Raw genomic sequence first — 26,918 nt, 5'->3', positions numbered from 1 at the left:
ATAAAATCGTTAAGCAAGTAAAAGTTTATTCAGTTAGTTGGCTAAAGCCCAGCAAGGATTTCACAACACTATCAGCAGGGTGTTGAAATATTAAAAAAAAAAACAAAAAAACAACCCAGCAACCAAATGCTCAGTTTCAGAGAAGCATTCTCATTTAAGAAACACTCTCTTAAGTATTTCTTAGATAAGGAGCTGTTTATCAGCATGTCTGTATGTTCTTCATGGAATCAAGGTCTGTGCAAGTTTTTTCACATACACCAACATTTTCTCAGTGTTTTGTGATTTCTTCTTGCTCAAGCACCAGGAACAGGAAAAGTGGAAGTAACAAGCACGTACAGTTACAAAGTGGTATGACATAAATATTATTTATATTTATGTAGTGATTTGAGCCAAGATAGAGAGTATCACAGTGTAATGAGTTAACCAACAGTAATTTCTCTTTCTTGTGCACAGAGGAAAAATGTCTCTTAAAAACATGGATGGATAGGCATATATCAAAGCAGGAGCACAAGGAAAGGTAGCTCATGCAACTGCTGATATAATAGAAAATTGGAAAGCTCTGAAATAAAACAGAAACAAAATTGAGGTGTAAAGACAATGAAAAACGTGCTCTGGACATCCAATAAAACCCCGGTGTAACTGTATTGATCATGTAGCATCCTTTGAAATGGAATGTTTCTGAATTTCTGCTCTGTGATAGTTAGGAATAGTCTGGCCATCTAGGAAATATTTCACCCTACCTTCCAGCACAAACAGAAGTTTAAAAACAATGTAAAGGTAAATACTTGCTGATGCCTAACACTTCATTTACCAACAAGAAATGATGCATTTTGTATCAGGATTACATTATAACCAAGACTAATTTTTGTATTGTCTTTGGCAATTCTTTAACAAAAACACCTCCTGAGGAAACACGTGTAACTCACAGGTTTTCTATGTTCAGGGGAACTTCTCTCAACAGCTGACTTACAAATGTTCATACAAAACAAGCTGTACTGTAACCTGCTTTTAATCTAGCTGCCAGATACTACAGAGGTAATGTCCTTGGAGATGGCACCAGGTTTTTGAAGGAGCTACCCAGTGATAAAGATCTTATGGAAAACCAGAACTATTTAACAAAACCAATCAATGAACATACCCCAAATTCTCTCAGGAAAAGGGAAACATCTCACCATCATAATGTAAAGCAACCATCATCCAGTAAGAACCCAGGCCAAGCCTCAAGAGGTGCATCACAGCATGAATTATATTATAAGGTCGCTTGGTACAACTGCACAGATTGACTGATCACAAACACGCCTGCAACTTCTGTATCCAGGTCTACTCTCTTGCTTAGTAAAAGAAATCAATCTCCATAAAAAAGCAACCACTTTATATATCTACATTTATACATGTAAATTCATCAATATTCAAAACCAAAACTATAAATTCAAAGATCAGTTCTGGAAACAAAACAGGCATCATCAAAACACAAACTTAAGAAGAAATAAAAGGGAATAGAAGAAAAGAAGGGACAGCTGACAAGTGGTAAAGAAACAGTGAGAAAATATTTGTGAATATGTTGGATCATTATCAGATAGATCTTCCCTTGCATCCAGTTTTAGTTACTTTTGAGAATAGCTGCATGACTAAAAATTCACTCATGTCTGTCATTCTCAAGACACACACTGTGCAAGATGCAACCCTGGAAAGCAAACAAGCAGGAGCACTGTGCACCATTTGAGTCTTGTTGACTCCTACCATGGCAAAACTCTGATTAGGAGTAATTTTCACTGAGTAATGTGGCAGACTCTGCATCCAACAACCAAACGATACTTTCCTGAGTCAAATGCAGTTTATAAGGCTTAAATCATTAAGCGTGACTGAGCTGACCAATCACGCCACACGAACATGGACTCATCATCACTAAGTGATGTCAAAAAAATAACCACATCAAGAAAACCAAAAGCTTAAAATTTGGAACAGCACAGACTGAAAAAATTCAGTTTCTACACAAGCAATTTGTCAAAAGAAAAAACACTAAACTTGACAAGGAATTTCTTTTGCTGAAAATTACATGCTCAGTTATGATTACATTGCTGGTGTTCCCCTGCTCCTCTTCCTCCTGAGTTTCTATCTAGGAAATATTTCCAGAACTTGCTGGTTCAGTGACCTTTTTCAGAGTCTTGGCATTCAGCAACAAAGCCTTATTATTATAAATACTTCAGCTATATCATTTCTAAGGAAATTAGACTGTCATAATCTCCTGCTGACTCTCACCTAGCAATTTTAAATCCTTTAGTGTGGGAGAAGACTCTGAGGTCAAAACACTAATTTTGTTATTTCATTAAAAACTAAGGAGAAAAATTAGGATAAAAATTCCAAAGCCTGGGAAGGGAATTCAGGAAACATTAAGATGAGAGAGGATGAAAGCCAGCACTACATGGATAACTCTAGAAAATCCCAAGTCAAAGTACAGCACAAATTTCATTTTGGTACAAGATGATAAACAGTACACCCGGATTGCAAAGACTTTTTTTTTTTTTTTTTAAAAGTTTTTTTAGCCTTTCTCATTCATCCTTGTACTTGAATAACAGCCCATCCTTGAGCTTACAGTCATGCAAATTCTCCTCACTCACACATGAAGTTACACTGGCTTCCAAAAGATTACTTTTTTGAGTACAGACATCATCCCTGAACATTAACTTCTAGCCTTCAAACTTGTCACGTAATATCTATTATTTAGATACTAGCTACTATCTAGAAATGCAGTTTTGACGTGACCAAGGTATTTCATCACCTCGCAGAAGTACATGCAATGAATCAGCGGTAGCATGAGAGATCCTCTGTCAACTCTCTCTTGCACTCAGTGTTGCTTTACAGAATGACATAGTATCAAAGATAATATCCAGCCTCTGGAACAAGCAAATCACAGATTAACTAATACAGAACATTAAAGCCCAAAGTAATTTTCCCTGCCCCCCTAGAGAACTGTAACCAACACTATAGAAAAGGCTAAATGAAATCTTGCTGAGTCCTGTGTGGAGCCCAGCTGCAAGCCAAGAGTGATGTAAGATTCGCCTGGAGTTTGAACTGAGCCCTCTGCACTGTTCTGAGAGCTCACCATTAAAAGAAGAATAAATGTTAGCAATAAAAAGTCCAAGAGAATGAACATCTGAGAGCCCAGTCTAAAGATCTGCAAGGGATCTCATAAATATATAGTAAACATCCTCACTGATGGATTCCCCAGCAGAGGAAAATTCTACATTACCCACAAAGCACATTTTTTACAAACCGCTTCTTTCTGTCTGGATACAAAGTGAAGCAGAGCATTTAACATATAACTTGTAAAATTCAAAGTTTAAAGCCAAAGAAAACAACCAAGATTAGAGCTGCTCAACAAAATCATATCTCCCCCTTCACACAGTTTCTTTTTATTTTTATAATTTGTCGATGAACCAGAAAATGAGACTCTTAACTGTCAGTACTGTTAGATATCACGGCTTTGGGTACACAAAGATAAATTAAACAGCATGGGCTTGAATCACGTCAACACTACAGGCAACTGCTGTGGGGTTTGCCACCCAATGTGTTGGTAAGGGATCAGGGTGTTCGCTGTCGATTTGTACTTTGGTGCCCTAAGCTCTAAAGAATGCAGTAGGTCCTGGCAATTTTTGTTGGCTCAGGTTCCTCATACATGGGCCACGTGTGACCAAGAGTAGCTTCTCATGAAGAATACAGCAAAAAGTTGAACACGCTCTGCCAAAAAGCCCCTGGGAAGCAGGGTTTGTTGGCACATCCCTACCTTCAAGCAAGCAGCCAGCGGGGGTGCATCTTAGAGTTCTTCAGCTCCAGGCAAAAATGGCATAGGTCTCTTCTGAGGCAGGCTCTGAAAGCAAAATTACAGAGGATACGACTGGTAAACACAAAAGGGAAGACAGGAGAAGCATGCACCAATGAATATGCATACACAGAACTGGAATACTGCTCTGTTACCAACAGCATTTACACATATAGGATTCTGGTTTTCCTCCTGGCATTCAGCCCTGGTGAAACAGCTGATGCTCTAGAGTACAGTGGTCCACCCTTCTTCCAGCTGGTCAGATACCAGCTGAGGGAACCCCTGTAAGCACCGCGTAGCTCTGGCAACAAGGACTCGCAAGTCAAGTTTATGCCCGCACAGAGGTGCTCGAGGTGGCCTTTAGCTGCTGAAATTCCCACTGCCCTCACATCTCCTCCTTGTTCTCTCCTAGGTCACAGCAGAAGAGGATGTGGGTGAAACACAGATAGACTGGTCATGGACTACCTCTTGGGATCCATCATGTTTAGACCCTATATGCTGGAGCTGCAGTGAGATATCATTTGAGAAAAGGAAGAGAAAATGTGCATCTAAAAAAAAATCTGGCATAAACCACATAGAATAGCTAAAGAATAAGAAGTGACAACAAGCTCTGCAGTCAAGGAAAGGGTAAAATCCTAGCCCTACTGAAGTCAGTGGGATGTTTGCCAGAAAGCTCTAGACAGCTTGTTTTACCCAGGATTTTTAATTAGCGATTAAATGATTCAATGGCAAGTTTGCTGTTTTAAGAAGGAAAAAATCATAGAATAGCTCCAGCATGCCTCTCCCTGCCCCACCTACCCCTTGGGAGGTACAGATCATACACAGCTTTTTTATGGGAGACTTGACAGGTATTTCATTGAACCTTAGTTGAAATCTGTAGTTTCCCAGGGCCTGTTGCCTTCCCCAGTTTGGGGATGCAGATAGGAAACACCTGCTAATGACACCAGAGACACAGCAAACAGCAGAGTTATGTGTCACCAGAAAGCACACTGGAAACCTGGCCTCTCCAGTACGGACACAATCTGTCTGATGGTGGATAGTATAGATGAAGAAATAGGATGCTGCATTCATTTAATTGATGTACGTTTGAATGGATTTGAATTCTTCTGGAATGACATACCCACAAATAAATAAGGCATCTTGCCACCTTAAGGCTTAAGTCACTTTGTTAAAAGCCCCACAACCCAAATGATCTATTCACACCACACACTTCTCTTATTCTACTTGATTTTTCTGCTTTTCTCAGTCTCCTTCTGCTTTTCCTTCCCCAAAGTACACCGGTTTCTATGGAAACAAAACACGTCATCGGAATGGACAGAACTTGGTGACATCCCCAAGTGCAGACAGAAGATGCAATTTAAATAAGCGTTTTGCAGTTTCTAACACGAGCTGAGGAAGGCGACGGGCGATTATCCCGCGCACGTGTGCGTACATGTGTTTGCGCGGGCGGCCTCCCGTGCGCGCACGCGCTGCCTCTCGCCACGCGATTCACACACATGTAACGCCACCGGCTCCCCGGGACAGCGCGCAGCAGAAGGCTCCGCAGAATCCATCCCATCCTATTCTGTTTTAATATAGCTGAAAATTGCTTTGACAGCTGAATGGCTTCTTTGTTTATAACTCGTTCTTAGCTGACTCTGCTGCATTATGTAGCTTTGTAAAGAGATTACTTTGTCAAGAACTGAACATATATGGCCTGAGCATGAACAATTCAGCATGATGAACTGCATTCATTTTATATGACGTATGGGGCTGCGATCCTGCTGCCTTTCATGTGTCTGCTTTTCTCTGTGGGTTTTGTTTTCTGATCTTTAGTGTTTTTTAAATTTTCTTGGGGTCTTTGGGATTATCTTCTTTACCCTTTCCTGGACAGATGCAGAGAATTTTCAAAATGTCAAATCTCAATACGTTGTATCTCACCCTAAATGTTATACGCAGCCAAAAATTTGGTTTGGTACAACAGGAGACCATCATTATCCAGTTAGCTAATCATCCACCTGCAAATATCCTACTCCTGCCCTAAATTGCTACAGTTTTGTTAATATTTGAATTGGTTAATCAGTTGAATTTAATATCAGAATCTTCAACACAGCGATGCTGCAGCAAAGGCTTAGAGAATGGACCCCACTATAAGAAACACTGTATGGAACATACACAGCTTCTTACCTTGTCCCTTCGTCCTCAGCCCTAAAAGCAATCCTAAGTAGGAAGATCTCTGTCTACATGACTTTGGTACAGCTGCACAAGCCAGTCCCTTGTTTTTACAAAGCCTTAACAAAAATATTGAAGGGAAACCAGCCTGCACGCATTGCTGGCACTACCAGGGCTTTGCACTGTGCACTGAATGAGCTTTACAGGCTCTGCTAGCCATGGCCTTCAATGGTGCTTGAGTTGACTGTACTGGTGGTCTCTTATCACTGTTGCAGTTTCTACTTCTAGCCATGGCTTGCTTAGAAATTACATTATTTCAGATTCACTTTGTGCCCTGCCCGGAGGCACAACACAGACTCAGGGCATTTTTCTCTGGTTTCTCCTGGCTTTTTCCTTTCTCCCTCCCTCATTTTTTTAAATAAACACCATTACTTCTGATGGGTAGATGATATGGTCTATATAAAGATGACTAAGAACATTAATTGTCCTAATAGCAAAATTCCTATTGACTTTGTAGTAGGCGTTACATTGATCTTTTGCGGGTTGGAGACCGAGAGCTTTACTTAGAGACATCACTGGTTTTCTTGTGCAGGACACAGAGCTGGGCCTTGAAGCATCTTGCATTTCAACAGTTTTTGCTCAACCCATGAACTGGCAGAACTCCAATTTACACTACGCCCTGCATTTTGCACTCAGTGGTATTTTACCACTTCTGAAAATACCAACCTTCTCTAAAAACAGAGGGGAAGTTTGTCAGACAGACAAATCCCTCCTTATCTCTTAGTCATAACCATGATCCACTTCAGATGATTTAAAGAGCTTCGTACATATTAACCTTTAAAAAAAAAAAAAGACAAGCAAAAGACTTCTTTGCAAATCACTGTTTGAAAACAGAAGCCGCAGAAAGATTCCTCACAACCTTATTTGCTCCCACGCATACTCCTAATGTGCACATATTTCACAAGAGTTGGCACACTACATGCTAATTTGTTGAATATATATATTTTAAATTCACCATCTGTGTGGAAGTTCTTTGTACTAGAAACTAGTATCTTGACTAATGAATTCCTTATCTTCCACCCCTCCAGCAAATGATGGACTGCTGTCTATCACTGACAAAAAAATGCCACTGACCATGCAATATTCAGGTAAATGATGAAAGGCCGTACAGGCAGTTCAGAAACAATTATTCTTGCTGTACTGGGAATTTTCAGATTTAGCAAGAAGTCATGAGATCTTCAGAGAGTCAGTAAATTTCCACAGATGGTTTCTGTTCTTCACCCCCCCTTGTGGCAAACCTGGCTGAACCACCAAACATGTCTCAATCGGTCTGCAACCTGCTCTGCCGCAGGAGCCCTCAGAAAATCCCAGGCCAGCAGACACCAGCTGTATCGGGTTATGGCTGGTGCCAATACAGCAGCAATTTGCACCATCACTGATTGTGCGCGGTGGTGGGAGAAGGTTGAAGTCAACTGGATGAAATACACCAAAAGCACTGTGCAAAAAAAGGGCATGAGAGAGAGACAAAGATAGTCATGGTTTGCAGAGGAAATGTAAATAATTTCCAAGATCGGAGGGCCCTGATACAGCCAGAAAATGAGAAGTAGAGAGGGGAAGGAAAGTGTGTCATCAACTGGCAGCAGGATCTTTCTGGAGTAAATAATACAGCTTTGCATATTCTAAGTGTGCCTCGCACTTTACTTCAAGGAGAACTCTGTATTGTTAATATCATAGACGACGGATTTCCATGTTCATATATCGTCTCATTTCAGTGCTGCTGGCACCTAGAAATCTGAATTTAAGTCTCAAAAAAAAATCTAAAATCCCTGCCTCTGACTCTAGTCTTAGTTGTTCCCTGCCAGTGTATGAACATGACTATCCTTCTGTAAGGTAAAAGTTAATAACAAGCTAAATATGTCCCACCTAGAGGAGCATCCATGGGTCACATTGTCAGTCTACAATCATACAAGACAACATGAGAGCTTATTAAATGTCACTTTTCCAAAAAGCACCTTAAATTTTAGGCCCTGACAAGGGATCAGTGCATTACTCCTTTCTGACTAAAGGCGTGTAACCTCAGATTAGGTGCTTCAATTTGGACAAACATGAATGTTTTGAGCACAACATCAGTCAAGAAATGATGAATAAAATTCAGGGGAACATTCTGCAATTTAAGGAGGCAAGTAACAATACAGCAGAATCAGGCAAATTCAACCACCAGTGAAATGATGAGTTTTGTCCGTTGGGTGTATGGCCTTTTTGTGTTTTCTCTCCAGGACTGTGCCAGGGAATACATTAGACAGTGGATTCCAGGCTCATGCCACTTCTGACTCCCCACTGGCTCACTTGATTGACTTGCATCGAGCTCCTCACAGACATGAGAATATATTTACCCAGAGAGGAGATCTTGTACACTCTGGTTTCCAGAAAGATACTAAAAGTGCAAGGGCTGATGCTATTAGCAGATGGATACTATCCTTGTTCAGAATGCTTTAAGCCTTTCATACTTCTTGGAAAAGTGTGCATGGTGGGAGCAGAACCACAGGCCCAGCTCTCAGTGCCCGTACACTGGTGGAGGTAAAGGTGCTGGGCATGAACATATGAGCAGCAGGTCAGACCACTATGGACCAGAGCATTTAGGACTGCATCTACAGAGCAAGGAAGTCCAAGGCTATTGTAAATGGATCTTTACTGTCAACTACAATTTTTTCATAAGGATTGGCAAGCTTTCTGTGGACCTCAAATAGTTTCTAAAAGTAACTTTGGAAATCCTCAAACAGAAAGAATCACCCCAAAGAAGCTCTGATGTAGTTTCCTTTGATGAGAAGGGATAGGGGGAGGTGCAAGAATTTCCTCATTCTCTTATCTCAGAGACAGGCAGTATGATTTTGCACAACCGCAACAGCCTGGGCTCAGCCCCGCACGGGGTGTTTCAAGTTCTCCCTCAGCAGGGCAAAAGTCCACTTGAAAAAGAAACAATGGGGAAGGAATCCCGGACAGCCACTGCTCTAGTCTGAATGCTACCAGACTCTTCCAGTCCTGCTCTGTAAACAGGAATTGCCTTTGGACCCTTAAAAAACATGCACTATATCATTCTGGAATGGCGTTAATCTCTCTGTCATGGAGGTCAAAGCAAGCTTTCTATTATAAGCTCTGTGAAACCCACCTCCTTCCCAGCCACTCACTTTTAGGGAACAAAATCCAGTCAGCCAAAACTGACTGTGTGTAACAGGGCACCGGAGCAGGCACTTGAGGCAACATGGGCGAGGCATTTTGGAGCGGAGAGACCTCCGAGCTGGAGGCTGAGCCCTCGGTAAGGTGATACTGGCTCAGTGCCACAGTTGAGGAAGAAGAAAAGACAGTTTTCTCTTTGCTTCCTTGCAAAGGACAATAGTCTATTCATGGACAATACCAGCTGGAGAGGCCACTGCCTCACCTCCCACTCAAGGTCCAGAAGGGCCTTGCCATGGTGCTCCCCAGCAGCAGCCACACTCCTTGCCTGCCCTTGCCATGCTTTCATCTTTCCCAGCATCTTTGCAACAGTCCTTTTTCATCCATTTCAATAGAACTTACAACAGCTAGAGCCCAGGTAGGATTGGGCCTTGTGTTTACAAACGACAACATCCCAGCCTTGCAGTCACATTGGCTGGAGCAATGACTGACATGTCCCAAAGCACAGACACCGATACCCAGGGCGTGGTAAGCTGGGGGTTAGCTAAGGACCCTCAACTTCTCTTTAACACATTTTCTGTGTATTTTCCTAGGGGTCCAGAGTGCACATTGGCTTTGCTGATAAACTTATCAGTAGCAGAGTGAAACATCCGTTTCGTTTGTACTGTTTACACAGAGCCTGTTTCTCCAGTTGGTAAGTCAGGATTGAGTGAACAGGGTGACCCTGGTTTTAGTTCCATCCCCCGTGAACATTGCTCCTAGCAGTGTGTGCTATGAGTCAGAAGATGGGGGAGAGATGCTGCATCAGGGGCCAGCCCTCCCCTACCCCTACCCTGGAGGTCTTTAGCTCCACACTGGAGGTCTTCTACCCCTATACATCATTCCCAGCCCCAACCCCACCCCTAGAGATGAGGAAAGGCTGTGGCACAGTATGTAGACGCCGATTACATCTCCAAACAGGAGGAACACAATCGGTGGGATCCGCCTGCTTTCTAGCCCCTTTGTGCTCAGGGGCAGAAATACAAATAAGCCTCAATATCTTTTTCCTGCTTAATTGAACTGAGATCCGTTTTTCAATAGCAGGCCCTGGCAGATAAGTATTCCCTTTTCTCAGTATTTATTTTTTGGGAGGGAAAGCCTTTCACTGGCTCCCATGACACTCCCCTCCAGCACTCGGGAGATGCAATGGGTCAGCAGGTAGAGCTGTGATTCAGGGATGCTCCTACACCCACTGGAAGCTGGTGTTGCCATGCCAACCCTGCACACCCTGTGCACAGGCAGCCCAGGGCACAGCAGGCTGCTACCGGGTCTGTGCTTTTGCAGATAGATTAGTCCCAGGGGACCCTCCAGAGGAGGACTGGGTTGAAGCTTTGACTGTAGGATGGATGACGGTGTCCCAGTACATTCTCAGCTCACCTTCTCATCTCCCCTGCCTTGTGTTGTCTCAGGGAGAATAAGACCATAAACTTTACAAGTGAGTTTTCCTCCTAAATGAATTACATCATACAACCATTGCTAATAGCTTGTGTTGTTTCAAAAGGACCACAGAGATGGAAGTGTGTAGGAATGGCAACAACTCTCCCAACAAGCCCAGGCACCCCCTGGCAGCAGCCGCACCCACCCTTCACCTGCTCAGCAGGTAATGTCATGTGCCACGTGAGACAGAAATCCAGAGCCCATCTCAAGCAAAACACACAGGACACAAACAATTAGCTTTCCTCTGCTTAGACTCACCAAAAGGGCTATTATAAAACTGTTCTTTCTGAAAAGCACTAAGTGGCAAATCCAGCTCTGTGCAAAGCCAACAGAGGTGGAGGGACCTGCAGACAGCTCATAGGATGAAGACTCAAGTTTGAACTTTATTGTCTTATTGCACTTGGAGAATTCCCTGGGTAATTTTCTGGGTATTTTCTAGGTTACTTCCTTATTGCTCTCTGGGTAAACTAGGTCACAATGCTTGCCTTGTCTAAACCTCGGTTTACCAACATATAAAGTTAAGGTGATGGGACAAGTTGTCCCCTGCTTTTTCTGCATGGAAAGGCCAAGCAATGCCCCTCTCCTTCATCAGAGCCAGGAAGGCCTTTAAAATCCCCAAATTCACAACAGCTGAGAAGTGCTGCATGTTGCTATAGGCAGCTCAAGATGAGCACCTGTGAAATGTGGAGATCAACTAGACTGATTAAAAAAGATGTGCTCAGGGTTCAGTACCTTTTCGTCCCTAAGAGCAAAAGGTGCATCATTACAATTGTTTTCTCTTGATCAGCCTGCCAGCTAAAGTAAGAATACCTTTACAGATCACACTGAAATCTCAAGCAGCACTATAGGAACAAAGAGATTCCACCACCCACTGTGCTGCATCCCAGATCTGGCTGTTTCCTTCTGAGACACTGCAGTACATCCCAGCCTCACTGGCTGCCACTCTACACACACTGTTGGTTCACCTGCGCCGACCTTCTCAATCAAAAGCTGAGCATTTACAACCACCGTAACGCTTGGGGGTCTTGCAGCATGTATAGTGGGATCTGATTAAGGGAAAGATACTGTGAACAGACAATGCAGAGAGACATAGAGGTTGCCTTGAAGTCTGAATTGATAGATACAGCTACCAGGTTTCCCTTAGCAAAAAGGGGTAGTTCACAGCACCATAGATAGAAAATACAAAATTTTTTTTGAAGCTAGACATTTTTTTTAATAAGATGTCTGGCAGCAACAACATTTTACTGCACTGTTAACATGCAGGATAAAATATACCAACTAACTGCACCCAAAGACATGAGGCTGTTCTTCAGAGAGCCTCTATATTTCAGTGTCTGCATTAAATATGGCAATAAACCTGGACCAATTTCAGTGTATGTTACACTGCATCAGCTCTCTCATACTACCTATAGCTGTCCATCCTTTCTCATATAAGATCCAGCAATCTGAACATACTTTTTTTACTTGAGTGACTCCTTACTCCCTTAGTGTTTCAGAATTTAGGGGTAATTTTGTCATCAGGTCTTTAAAAATATATCCCCAGTATTTTCAGGGGCAGAATTGTAACTTAGCAAGGCCACTACAGGGAGACAGAGGAGGAAAGCTGTTGCCACAGCACTATTGCCATGACTGTTGTTTCCCACAGCATCCTCTCGCTGCCCTCCACTCCCTAAGTGCCCCTTGCCTGGCTTCTCCATCTCAGTTGTCTCACCTGTGAACTATGGATTTTCTGTTTCATGGCCCTGCACGTGCTGTCTCCACTTTATGGTATCCTCACAAGTCATTACTATGACTTACGTAGCCAGGCTTGGTACACAGGTTCAGTAGCACAAGTCCTTTGAACCTCATTCCTCAAGTCCACTTTTCATCCCATTATCAGATTGGTACTGAATAAAGGCCAGGTGGAAAATCCCAGCGTGAAATGCGCTCCTGTGGCTGACATTCACATAACGGCTATGTTCAGAAAAGGTATGGTAAGAGACCTCACCATATACTGGACTACAAGACTTGTTTGTGTTTAGTCTAGTTTGAACATCTCAGTGCACCTCAGGGTCAAAGTTTCACTTTTCACAGATAAACTTTTTAGAGGACTTGCATATTAATGACATATCACTAGCCAGAATCAGAACTAGTTCAGCTCAGGCAGTTACTCTAGACAGAAAAAACATTCAACCAGTGACTCTGAGACATGAACTGGCTCCAGGTCTTAAAATGAGGACCATTTGCCACACTGCCTCACTGCCTAACTACAGCAATTAAACAGCCAAGGATGGGGATTCAAGACAACAAAACTACTTGAAGATGTTAGGAAGGTTCCTCACTGCCTGTTGAGGAAAAAAACCAAAGAATAGCTGAATTTTGACAGTTTTAAGGCTTTGCTTGCTACAGTAGAATAAAAGAAAGTGCCACAGCGATGGCTGTAGTCATCTGATTACAATGACCTTTGGCCACACCAGGTCCTTTAATGCACGTGTGTCTTGTGTTGCGCTGAACAGAGCCTATAGATACCTGCATCCTGAAACACCCTGCACATACAGTCCCCAGAGGGGTTTTGCAAACTGCTCATATGAACTGTTGCATTAAATTACATTTAGCTGGAGCGATCAGTAGCTCATCACTTGACCTCTGGCTCCGATCCCTAATACCTAGAAGCATCTGACATAAAGAAAGCCTGTAGAGAAGGCACAGGGAAAGAAATAACTGTGCTAATTAAGCTATGCAAAGTGCCTTGGAGAAGAGTGCTCCACTTCAAGGATACCCTGACATTTCTGACCTATTACAAGTATCAGCAGAAAAATTTCAGGAATTTAATGTGGAGTGTTTAAATGAGATAGAGGAAAAGAAATCAGTAGCATTTAAAACCTCTTTCTTCCTTACAGCTAAGCCATATCAGCTTGGAAGACTTAGTAAATATTCTTAGCCACTAATGTGTCTTTATTTTGATTGTACAGGAGGTAAATAATCCTCATAAACATGATAGAAAACCATGTTGGCCTGGCACATTTCTGATCAATTCTTTGCTCGCAGTATAAATGTAAATGGAATAGTCCTATTGCCACATCCTGCTTAGCACTTAAATACCATTTTTCTAATTTATTTCCATCATTTGAACCTAAGGACATAGAGGAATGTTTTGAATTTTATCTATGATAAATATTTCTTTCTGAGAGTGAACCTGTAAAAATACAGCCCATTTCATAATACACTAAGTATCTTTCACATCCAAAAAACCTAACTTCTACAGTATCCTCACAGGAAACATATATTGGTTTATCCATTTTAAAAACATCTTTAAACTGAGGCTTGAAAAAAGAAAGTGACTTATCAAGGTCAAAAAGAATGTTCAGTACAGAGCTGAGGAGAGAAATCCTGATTCAGATTCCTAGTTGCCTGCTCTACCGGTGTGACGGTATTCCTTTCCTTGCCTACATTTAGGAACAGAATATCTGGATGTCCCATTCAAATAAAAGGTGTTGAATGGGAGACAACTCTTCTTCCTAGGATGGTTTGGAGCCCCCCAGAAGAATTTCTAGTTGTTCTTCAAATGAAAATGTGTGAATTATTATCTAATTTGGGTAATAATTTCACTAGTAGACAAAATTCAAGCCTCCTGTATTGTAAAATACCCTATAATCTGCTACCTGGCATCTGTACCTTCATCCAGATTCACCACATCACTGAAGAGTGTCAGAGTACACCTTTTTATAGCTATAAAGATGAACTTAGAGCACAGCCCAGGCTCTGAATATGTGGGAATTCAGAGTTTAGTTCATACTCATCACAGGCATAAAACTGGGATAGCCTTTCTGTACTTTGTCATGTTGCTGAAGATTAAATGAATTGGTTGCGATTAATACAGGAGGGTCATAACTAATAGAAGTCCTTTCCATCCAGGTGTTTTTATTCAGTGTTTAGAAGAAGACATGAATACTTGGATCGAGTCTCCCTTGATTTCTCAGGTTTTGCTGTTAGTGGGAACACAGGACTGGATGTGCAATCTCCTAACACTCTGGTTTGTGCCTCCAGCTATTTTTAATCCATATACCAGGGCAACAGCTTGCTACTACTACTAGCTGAAAGAATTACAGTGGAAGTGACTGATGAACCTGAGAAGAATCAGAATAAAGACAGCTGACAGTTTCAGCATTTTCTCCCTCTGACCCCCTATCCAGAGCAATATCCTGTAGAGAGAGAAATCTAGATGCTATTGAGTAAGAGAAGGTTGACTGGGAAAGGCAGCAGCATGCCTTTGGTGGCAGAGCCAAGGAAGAAAACGATCTAACTCTTCCATTACAAAGTTCCCACTGGACCAAAACCAAAACAAGCATTCAGTCTGGTTACGCTTGAGACTGGCTTTTTAAACGCTTATCTGGGTCTCCTATTTTTCTGGATGCTGCATGCTGTGCCCTCGTGCCTTCACTCCTCTCCAGCAGCCATGCAGCCTGGGGAAATCTCTGTGCTCTGACTTGTGCTGCTCTGCTTTTCCTAGTGATGCCATATGCTAGTCAAAGCTGCCTTATAGGGTAATAGGTTATTTGCAGATTTAATACGATAAAACACAAGGAAGAATATATTTTTGTTGTTTTATTTACATAAACAGCAATGTAACTGGCTCTCCCTTGTCTCAGTCTTGTGCTATTAATAAAGTCCATGTAAAGAATATACAAATTTACACCACATGTGGAACCTGTCAACATAACTAGTCTCTAGCTAGAATACTTTCCATGCCATCTATCTCCATATAGCCCATCCTTCTGGGACATGTGACGCAGAAATGTGTTGTCTGGACACATGTAGGCACTGGACTGATGAAAGGAATTCAAGAGAAACAGAAACAACAACGCTGCTTCTTCCAACCTCTGCTCAGCTTGTAGCTGCTGCTCTCTGAAAAAGTTAGCAAGACATGAAAAAGATATTGTCGTCCCAACTTGGCCCTGGTTTTATCTTTCATACAGCAGGCTTTTATGTAAAGCTATATTTTTCCAGAGATTATTAAGAAAAAGGGACTAAAAATCTAAAGTTGTCAGTTTTTAAAAGCAAGTAATCACTCCCACGCAATGGCTGAAAGGCAAACTTGTACCTAAAGGCTTGCAACTGGCATCACTGACATTTTTCATTGTTCAATCAAAATGTTAAAAATAAAAATAAACAGAGCTCACAAAGAGAAAAACACACTGGATTTTAACATTCTTTCACAATTCATAACCAAAGCTGCGGTCAGCAACATGGAGCGAGAAAGACGTTTGGTTATAAGTCATGACTTTAATCAGACAGTCTCACTGGCATCTCATGGAAACCTTCCAAATTAAATGGATGTCCAAATTAGAGACATTCAGACTAAAGATGAAACATCACAAATAAGCTCTTTTGTCTAGAATAAATAGAACCAAAACAGTCAAATGCTCAGGAAGATAACTGATACAACATTGTTCCCTTGAGCGTCTTTGTTAGTGATTAACCCAGTGTGTTTTAAATGCCTAAAACAATGAAACTAGTGGACAAGCTATTCTAGTCCTCGGGGCACAAACTGTCCTTCTAATCTCTGCTCACCAGGTCTCCCCACAGCCACATCCTTCTAATGCCCTGCTTCTTCCTTCCAGCCTCCAGCTGGTGACTCACACTATTTAATCAGCACAGTCATCAGGATATTCACCTACCAAATCAGAGCAACCCCTGATCTCACTGCCGTGACCTCTACCATGCCTATTCCCAACTTTTGTTTATTACTTTCACTTATTGCTCCAAATCTAAACTTAGACTGTCTGCACTTCAGGGCAAAGCTCCCATCATGCGTGGCACAAAGCCCTCCCATCAGTCTCTGCACACCTTATGTAAGTGTAAGCATCTTAACTGCCCAAAGGGATAAAAGAAAGAACGGACCACAGTCCTCAGGCCTGATTAGGTTTGAAATCAAGGGTAAAACTTCCACTGGCAACAACAGTGCTGGATCATGCAGAAAGGGACTGATCCAGGAGGTACTGCCGAGTGCCTCTTGAAGGGTCTGCATCTTCTCTATGGTGAGGGATTTCATCTTGCAGATTAAAGTCCTAAAGCCAACAAACCATTTTAACAAGAACCATGAAAAACTCCTCCAGCAACTTGTTAGAAAGTTACCTGTCATGAAAGACACACAGCACTAAGGACTCTTGAGATGTAGGGGTCACCAGAGGGTATTTTATCTCTCCCTCTATATTTTCTTCAGGAAGAATAGACGGAAGATAAAAAGTGAGATTAAGTCACAGAAGGGGATGTCTCTACTTATAAGATACGCCTTTTCCACCTAAGTCAAGAAATCTTCAGAAGATGACCATGAGCTGCATTACCATGCACTGCACAGAGTTTTGTACATTCTCTCCACTTCCTCGTTAATGTTACCCTTGTATTTTATGTAAAAACCTACATTATATATTATGTTATATAGCTCAGCTGATGTTAAATTTATCTTCAAGTCCAGTTACTAATTAGAACGAGGAAGAACATCAATGTAAGCGGCAGGACTTTCGATTATGTCAGATCGACAAGGGATACTTTAACAAAGAAAACAGTCAAATCATGTCTTGGACATGGTGTCCGATCATCCACGGACAGATTACCTGGGCCATGGATTGACCCACACACCCATGGACTTCTCCCTACAGTTTCAGGTGCCTCACAGCCAGGACACAGACTCATACTTGCTGACAGCTTCCCGGTGCCTAAGGTTATCCCTGTGCTCTAAGGAGATACACTTACCACATTTTGAAAGATGAACACACTGACTAGTTGCTGTCTCACCAGCACATGCTTTGTATTAGCTGTGGGTAATCTCCCCCCCTCCCTTTCCCTGCCCTTCTTCATTATCTGGATAAGTGGCTGCAGACCTTTTCCGAAGGAGTAGTTTTGGTAGTCATCACAGGGTTGTATTATGAAAGAAGGAGCTCAATCATATTAGTATCTTAACTGTAAGAACAGAAAGGATGCATAGCACCAAGTTTCTACCTTCCAGACCCCCATATTTCAGATCTCGTTCTGCATCCAGCAGTCGATGCTGACGCTTCTATACAGGCCTGGCTCCCTCCTCCACAGAGTTCACCAGCCCAAGGTTTGTCTGGAGGAAATCTGCACTTCAAACAGGGATTTTGGTGAAGTTTGATGATGCAGAAATGTATCAAAGCAGCAGCCTGCAGAAAAGCAGGGTATGGGCAGCAGTGACCTACATTTCTTTCTGCAAACATCCTGTTGCAAAGGTCCCCTATTTGTATTTATGTTAATAAGCAACAGAGGGGATCCAGGGTGCTAAGGCACTTTTTGAGCTCTATAGCAGCAGGACTCCTTGCTCAGTGGGGTGGAGCTGGGAGCCTCAGGCTAAAAAAACTGGCTGGTCACCATGCAGACTGCAAGGATTTCAAAGCATACGGTACCCATGGGCTGGATCTACCCACTTGCAACACACTGCTTTCTCCCTTCCAAAAATCCCACAATCACTTTTATTGCGACTTAGCTCAGCTCCCTTCTCTGAAGGGAAAACACACAGCACTTCTGGACCACATCTGATATAATGATTCTGTTCACAGTTTCCGAACTTCCCTTTAACCATAGCCCAGGGAGTCAGCAAAGAGATAAATCACACCCAGCTTCACAAACACCTTCTCCACACTGCATTCATGGGTATCCAGAGAGAAAGAGAGTGCACACACACCTCAGGATGAAGGATCTGACTCACGAGATATCAAGGAAGAGTCAGATGAGGCACCAGGAGCATCTCAGCCCTGAGGAATTAACCTGTTTCACTGGAGCTGAACAAGGACCTCAGCCCATGCAGGAAAGATTATCAACAAAAGCAAATTTTTATATTATTTATCAAACACTGTAAACATGTATCACATTATTTCAGAATATCTCTTCTTAGCTATCCTATCCTACATGGGAAATGGAAGAAGCAAGACTTGTAGTAATTTTGGAATAATAGGAGGTGAAGAGTAGGTAGAAAATGCGTATCTAAGAGTTATTAGCTAACAGTAGACCCTTCCTTTCCTAGATTCTACTTTCCTGATAAAGTTGTTCCCTCTGTTACACAGTTATTTAGCTGAGATTTGCTTACTTACTTAGCCATTAAGTCAGGTACACAAGGGGTTGTACTCTTCTTTCTACTGGATACAGTCGCGGTGAGCTTCCAGAGAAAAGTCACCCCTATATCAGCTCGACACATTCAGTTTGGGACTGTGACTTCTCCGAAATATCTAGTGATATAAATTCTTGGAACAAAGGGGGAAGGAGCCTTATGCCATACATATGGGAGCATGGCTATATAGAGATAATACATGTCAGCCTCAGGAGACTTGAAATGGCAAGGTTTTTTTCATTGCTTTCATCACCTAAATGTCTATATATGGGGTGTTACTGGAAATCATGTGACTTCCTGAAGTTCAACTTCCCCTGCTTGTAAACATTTGTAAGAATTTCACTTTCTGATTGCTGGAAACTAAAAGTAAGGTAATTCTCGGTAAATAGTTGCCCTACAAAAAATTTATGTTAATGAAAATAATTCTTGTAACTTATGCTAATCTTCTAAAACTGCAATATTCAGCCATACCCTTCCTTTACAAAGCTTGGATGTGCTGGCACACAGGTATGAAATTTCGTAAGTTTCATTATTTATGACGACATTGTTATCAACAACAAAAAATACCTAAATGAAATATAATAATTAAGTGCACTCAGCTGCATTTTTTCTGAGAATTTCCACACGCTCTGAGTGTGGGAGAACTGACTCATTCTTTATGAGGAAAACGCAGTATATATCCTGCTAATTATTTCTGCTGAGAGTAGTATCTACAATTCACTTATTATATGAGAGTTACAAGGCTCTGGTACTTTTTCAGTAAAGTGCCATTAATACTGCAGCTGGCTACACTACAGACACTCTGCAGAATCTTGAGAAATTATGTTTCAGAATGGGTGGAAATGCTTTAAATATACTTTTATTCAACATATTTTAGTATTTCTTCTTTGAATGTACTCCCCTGTCAAATAAAACAGTCTCAGCAACTCCAGCAGGATGAAAAAGAAAGCCTCAGCTGCAGCTGGAATTCAGAAATAGATATTACGAGCACCAAGAAATTTTGTGCGTTGTTAAAGGATTCTTTGAAGGAGTGCAGGACTGGAGGTGCCAGTCCTGCCATTTATTAATCCTCTGTTATTAAAGGCCACATTCCAGGATAACTCTCAGAACTAGGTAACAGGTTGTTAATTAGTAGTCACTATTATATAAAATTAGAAACAAGGGAATAACAACACAACAGAAACCATGACACATGTTATACCCCACATAGATCATTTCACAAATGGTCTCTGTGTTGAGAATACTGCCCATGCCTGGATCTGCCCTGAGCCTGCCCAGTTCCACCACTGGGCCAGCCACAGCAGAAAAGTCTACATGTAGCAGTGTGTGTTTGCATAAACTAAGAAAAGATGGCAACATACAGGGAAGAGGAAAGGAGATGGGAGATGAGGAAAGCAACAAATGAGATGACGCAAGTTACATCAAACTTGAAAGAACCTGTCAAGGCCTTATCCTGCTATAGATCAGTTGCTGTAGTTAGCCGAGCTGCTCCACCTTTCTGATAAACTAAAATGAATCCTGCTTAATTTCAGTGCCATTTGTATCCAGGCTTATGTGTGTGTCCGGCTGTCTCTAGGATATACATTAGGAAACTAATGGAAAGTACCTGATAGCATCAGTCAGATAAGATGGCTAATGTTCCCTCTACAGCCCAAAATGTTATAAAAATACAAAATAATATTTTGGGCTGAGATGACTCAGAAATGAGCATCAACTTGCCAACTTGGAAGGCCCTAGGATGTTTGCTTCAAATAGTATCTTGGTAACAAATTTGTATGCCACATTCACATACACAAATCCATACATAATGAGATTAAAGGTCACAGCTCCTTAGGAGAAGCCCTGTTAATACTGAAAGACAAAAGTAGTCTGCTGTCTACAAACAGAGAATTTATACTCCAAAGGTACTTCATTAAGTGAATTGATCTGTTTCTACAGCTCTGCTCGTAATAACCTATAGCAAGAAGAGCCCCTTATTTATTTTTTCTCATGTTTTTTATCTGGCATTTTTTTCATGCCTGGCTTTCGACTGGGAGCATTACATTTTGGGTAAAGGACTTATTCTGAAGATTTACAGACTTTTGATAGGCTGAAAACAGCTTTGTTTTTTTGGGGTTTTTTTGTCCAGGAAAAGTTCCCCTCGGTATCTAGGAACTCTGTTAGAAGGACAGGAACGAGCCCTTATATTATGTATTGACAACTAACATGTGAACTTGGTAACGGTTTATTTTAAGGGTGCCATCACAGAGATGAGCTCTATAGTCAGCAGCAACAGGAAGAATTAAGAATAGGAATAGGTAGACTGCACGTGAAAATCAAAAATTCCTGTCAGTCCTCTAGAAAAATTTCCCTGCAAAGAGGATGCCATATACCTGGAGATGTTTACAGATGGTCTCAAGGAGAAAACCAAAAAAATCTTAGCAGATTTGGAGATTAAGTTTACCTAAAGAGACGGACTGGGTCAGCTATAGGGCTAGATTATTACTGTACTAAAGCCACCAGACACTTGAGTCATGATGCAAGCTGGCTATCAATATCCTATAACATGCCCCCAGACCCTTTCTTTACCTTGCATGGTCACTGGTCACATGTGAAAACTATGACAATTTCAAGCATCATGGTGAGATCTGTACTTTTGTTCCCATGGGTTATTTTGCAGACCAGAAAAAGGGGAAATGTTTGGGAAGCTAAAAGTCACACACTTTGATATGAAAAAACAGCCTGCTTGAAAGTATAAATTCTGAGCTCCACATTAAACAGAATTTATCAGTTTCTTAAAAAAACCACAGTATGCTTTGGAAGTTAAAACAAACTTCCACATGATTGAAGCAGAAACCTCATACCTGATTTCTGTGCATTTGATGTGAAATACAGAAACCTCTGATTTAGAGTTCAGCATGTTTCAATGGATTCCAAACAGCCTCAAGGGCAGCTCCAAAACTAAAGGTACCTGTAAAAATAAAAGCTCAAATTTCTCAAAGAAACCAAAGGCTTGGTTTAAACCCTGGAAAAAAATTTGTGAGGACTGGTCCATGCTGGATCACCAGAACTGTTGATGTCTGCTTCTGCACCAGTCTGGTCATGGCTGAAGCACAACATCTGTGAACAATCTCTATGGCTTGCACTTAAGAGATACACACATAGAAACCTTAACTGAGTCTTCCTATAAATTCAGTCTGGACCATCCTGCAAAACTAGGTGACTTCGAGAGCAAAGCTCCCAAGGCCTTTGACACAGAGGCATGAAGACTAGGCATCACTTGCTTGACCTATTAGCTGCTATTTGAAGGTGTACAGGCTTGGCATAAATTAATTTAGTCATAAAAAGGTTGACAAAATCTTTATCTTGCTAGAAACAAGCAGCAGCAGAGAGTTTCCTTGCTGAGAAGTCCCTAGGTCTGCCCCTCCAGTGGGATTTAAGGCTCAAGAAACCCTACCTCTCCTTGCTCTCAGGGTCTTGCTCACACCACCGTCTCCTGGCTTCCTCTCTAGCATCTATGGCTGTGGGTCAATATTTTAGTCCCTGTAATTGTAATTGGGGCAAACAGGCAACTTCTGCCTTTCCCTGTGGCCAGCACTGGCTCACAACACCTTGCTCAGCACTGGAGCAGGACCAGTCCCTCCATCTTTGAGCCTGAAAGACAGCACCCAGGAAACCCACTGGCTGCAGCTGGCTGCAAAAACTTCCTGTCCACAAATACTTCCCAACACTATTAAGTAAATAACACATAATGGTGTTGACTTTACCTCTACATTGTACCTAGCACGTAGCCACAGCTAGGTATTGCACCACACGGACCTAATGTTTGCTTTTCAATGATGGTCTGTGTTGACTTATCAACCTCCAGGCTTATTTCCCACCCCTGAATTGAACCAAATTGTTATACTCCCTCCTAATTGCCCCAAATCTATTGCTTGTCTCCTCCATGCCCTGGGATTGTTCAAGTTATCCATTTCATGATGCTGATGCTCCTCTTGTACTGATGCTAGTTTGGTATTATAAAAGCCCACCTGATTACTGGCACTCTGTTTAGTTTCTGTGATTTCCAGAGAAGAGTTCAGCAGGTTCCCACAAATATCAGAGGCTTGGCTACAAGTAGACTTGTACTGCAGAGACCCCAACACGGGAAGTGTGACAGCAATCCCATGCTCACAAGGTGGTTCTGCGGGGCTTTCTGAGAAATAGGGCTCCCATTAGTAACAGAGGCACTACCAGTCCCTGGTCTGGGATGAACATTTATACCACCAACAACTGCTTATTAGTGCTAACATGAAAAAATCTTCAATATTCAACATTTAGAGACCTTTATCAAACATTCTTAACACTTAAAAATTTTTTTTTAATAATGACAAGATACAAAATTAGTAGCATAAGCTACACTAATTTTCCAGTCTGCTTGTATTTTCCACTTTTTTTCATTGCATGAGCATTATAAAGTAAATCACCAAAGTTCCAAACAACAATTAACACATGTAAATTCAGGGCGTAGCTTTTGAAATACAAGGACAGTAAAGGAGGCCATTGAGAGACTCACTCAAAGACCACTACCTTATTTTTGCATATACATTAGCTGTACAGACCTTACTCTGGCCACATATTAATTTCCCCAAACCTAGTTAGCTTCCACAGCAAGGTACCCAGCTCAGCACCAGGGGCTTTTCACAGAGGTGGAACACAAGCACATCCCTCACACCTCTTGGGAGAGGAATCTGACCTTCCAAATTAAAACTTCACTACAACATTAAAAAGCCTCCATTTCTTCCCATCAACACTGTTGAACCTTACTTTTGCTTGGCAGATCCTGTTTCCCACAGCCCTGCCTCTCCTCCCCTTCTCCTCCCACATCCTTTCCTCCAGAGCTTTCCTTGCTCCCATCTCCCTAATCATCTTGGGCTCATTTCCAGAGATCTGCTTTTAAAAATACAGCAGCGTGCTATAAACAGGCTAGTCTTGTCAGCTTTAAAACTCGCTCGAGTTACTGTTTCTGAGGCAGGAGAGGGGAAAAAGGGTATTCCAAGGGGACTCCCTTGACATGACCATTTATCTGTCTACATCAGCAGTTCCCAAGCTTGTCAGCTTGCAACCTCATTTCCGGGCTCGTGACCTCTCTTCCATCAGCGCTTCTCGGGGTCGTGACCCTAACTTTGGAAACTTCTCATCTGATCAGTCAAAAGTGACACCTCAAGAATAATTTTCCAGTTGGTGACATGTTTGTTTATGCTCCTGAGTGGCATGATTACACTGAAGTTCAGGTTCAAACTTGTCTCTTTGCTTGTTTTTAAGTCTGGAAAGAATTTCTGGGTGTCACTCAGACAGCAGATAGTGAACTCTAACTTTTGACTGTTCTGGTTAAAGACAATTATATCCCAAACTGACCTGGTATGGCATTAAGCACTTGGCTGCAAAGCTTAGCTGTGTCTAGATGAAGCAGAGATTTTGCTTCTCTGCAGTCTGAAAACGTCATTGTTTTCTCTACTTGCATGTCATGATGATTCAGATATAAAAGTTACTATACCCAAATCACTCCTTATACAGTAACATGGTTTCATCTACCCCATCGTCCATCCTCACTGCCTCACACACATGAAATTGGATGAACTCTCATAGCTGCTTTTCTGCACATCAGTTCATCTTTCTCTTTAAGGTCACTGAAAATGTGTGGTTAGTGAAAATTTTAATATTCAGATTTCTAACTCTGCTTTGTCATCTCTGCTCACTGGTAGAAGGGTAGTGGAGGGGAAAACAATGGTAAAGTGGTTTGAAGAGATCTTGAAAACGCTACTGAAAACGCTAACCTTCAGAACATTTGCAGCTTGGATATGCTACAGCTAGTTGTGCTTTGGAATTTCCCTGGAATTAAAATCATTGGGAATTTTTCCACTACCTGTTTCTCCTATTTTCACATCATTTCCCTACTCAGTCTACATGTCTCTGTAGAGGTGGTTTCACTTCTGCATTAAAGACCAGTTCTTTTAGCTTTGCTGCCCACAGAATCTCTCTCACATGGTACTCTCTTACTCTAAGTCTAAAGCAGTTGTTTGACTTTCTATTTGACCTCAGTGTATTTCAGTGTTACTGTTTTTCACTTTAAACAGCCAAGAGATATCTGCCTAGACACACCAGGCTGGAATTTGGGGAATATAAAGTGGAAGCTGGAAGCTTAGCAGCAGTGGCAGCACCTGGGAGCAGCCAGCCTTCATACCTGCCTTGGGAAAATACAGAATATAAATCTCGTGTCCAAGTGGAACCAGTTAATATAAGTGCATGAGAGGACCCACCACCACCCATGCAGATGAGGGCAATCAAGTTACTGAAGACCAGTAGAGGAGACAGAGAGGAGTAAGACACTCGGGGTCTGTGGCTTTGCACCGCTCAGGCATGTGTGAGTACACAAGGCAGTTGGGTATAACCCCTTTTTGCAATTATTCAGTCTCCATATGTGAGCTTTAAGCATCTGACTTTGGTTGCTGCCAATAAAAGAGATTAGGCTGAAAACATTTCATCATGAAAGACAACCACTGAAGCCAACATCAGGGCTTCTCTTTCCCTCAAATATGGCAGTGCAGGCCAGAAAATGAGGAAAATGATGTCACACTTTGTTAGAATGAAACTTGGTGAGCACCAGAGCACATCATCAGAGAGGAGAAGATCTGGCTTGATCCTGTAATGATTTGCATGAGACCATCACTTGTTTGCTACTGTACACCGCTTTCTGAAGGGTTGCTGATCCCTACTGAATTGCAAATGGTTTTCTCTTTCTTCCTGTCTTTTGTTGACACACTGTGCTTATAAGAGTGCACCAAGGTCAGGTTTGCCTTCCATCTTCTCTTGTGCCATTATGAAATGGAAAACTGGTGGAGATGTCAAAGTGATCAGGCTGGAAGAGCTGGTGTGGTTATTGCTACAGAGTTGAGCATACTCTGAAAAATCCCTGCCTGAGACTTCTCCAATTTCAGGGGTTCAGATGGACAGGAGATTTCAGGTTTGTGGGGAGTTGTCTGGTTGTGGTTGGATTTTTTTTTTTTTTTTTACGTATTTGGATTTACTTCAACTAGGACAGAATTTAAAATTTTTCCAGAGAGGATGGAGCATTGGACAGATCCCAAATCTGCAGATACTAACCCAACCTCATGGTTAGAAAATGTGCATCTTCATTAATAATGTTCTACATAAAGGAAAAACTGTACTGTTAAATGGAAAAGAGATACCAAAATTAAAATAATTGTGCATTAAAGGAGGATTGGTGGTCCCAAACTCTGCGTGGGCTAGATGGAATTTAGGAAAAAAAAAGCAGATGGACAACTGAAAAGATTTTGATCAGTATAGGAGATAAACCCTCTTTTTTAAGAAAAGGCTTGCTATCAAAGGTTCATGGCTGAAAAACTGAATCATAGCTGTTGTAGCTACGTGGTGTCTGTATAATCAGGTTTGACTCCCATTTGATTTATCAAATGCACAGGCTCCTGGTTCAGTGGTGTACAGAAGCACACTTTGAAGTGTATATTTCATATCTAGATGAAGTTCTCATGTACAGCTGCAACATTTGTAAAACATCCAAGAAAATACAAAGGGGCCTTTTAAGAAAGAGACTCCTGCAGCTTGGTACAGAGGTTCTTCTCTTGAAGATTACAAGACCATTCAGCTAATGTTTGGGCTCTTCCTGCTGACTCAAAAACAAACAGCATGTGGAAGTGTTGAAAGGTAGTAGAGATACATTCAGGATTTTTTTTCTAGTAGCAACTTCATATGCTTTATCGATCCACTAGAATACGACACTAGCAAATACTTTTTAGAAAAGGTGAATGTCAGAGGATAAGGGAGTGGCGTTCAGCTAGGTCTCCATTATAGCTTTCAAAAACACATATAACCATAGCAGTTCATGTCATTACATGGCCAAGGTCTCTCCTACCACTGGCAGCACAGACAAGACTCCAGCAGATACCTTCAATCTATGTGTTTTAGACTTCAGGGTACCAGAAGGCTTTTCCTAAACAGAATAATCTGGGGAAGGGTGGGGGGAGGTTGGAGAGATATGTAAAAGATAGAAGTGCTTTTGAAAAAAGAGAAGCCTTGCATGCAATCATGTAGCAGCCACAAAGCAAAGGATGAAGAGAAAGTATAAAGAGAACTCTGCTGGCCAATCTGACAGCTCTCCCAGAGGAACGAGAATGGAGCTGGCACATCTTGGTAAGGCTCCCA

General features: G+C 41.8%; 1 protein-coding gene and 1 long non-coding RNA gene across 6 annotated transcripts in view; one reads left to right on the top strand and one right to left on the bottom strand.

Annotated features, from left to right (window-relative positions):
- Positions 1–18,898, bottom strand: part of SLC6A6 (solute carrier family 6 member 6) — a 118,075-nt gene extending 99,177 nt beyond the window's left edge. For 2 of the 5 annotated variants that reach the window (XM_074878881.1, XM_074878890.1), the window contains exons 1-2: positions 18,703–18,898; positions 3,785–3,868 (exon numbers count right to left, since the gene is read on the bottom strand). The gene's annotated coding sequence lies outside the window, so the exon portion shown is untranslated. The remainder of the gene's footprint in view (positions 1–3,784; positions 3,869–18,702) is intronic. The other 3 variants (XM_074878888.1, XM_074878884.1, XM_074878886.1) reach the window with 2 other exon arrangements.
- A 198-nt stretch (positions 18,899–19,096) lies between these two features.
- The window catches only part of LOC141947625 (uncharacterized), a 28,824-nt gene continuing 21,002 nt past the window's right edge, over positions 19,097–26,918 (top strand). Inside the window, exons 1-2 of the long non-coding RNA XR_012630216.1 lie at positions 19,097–19,226; positions 24,815–25,701. This is a non-coding gene — a long non-coding RNA (uncharacterized LOC141947625). The remainder of the gene's footprint in view (positions 19,227–24,814; positions 25,702–26,918) is intronic.

This window comes from Strix uralensis, chromosome 10 (assembly GCF_047716275.1).
Source record: "Strix uralensis isolate ZFMK-TIS-50842 chromosome 10, bStrUra1, whole genome shotgun sequence".
Taxonomy (NCBI): Eukaryota; Metazoa; Chordata; class Aves; order Strigiformes; family Strigidae; genus Strix; species Strix uralensis.
The sequence above is the reverse complement of the archived record's forward strand: the minus strand, read 5'-3'. Positions and strand labels throughout refer to the sequence as shown.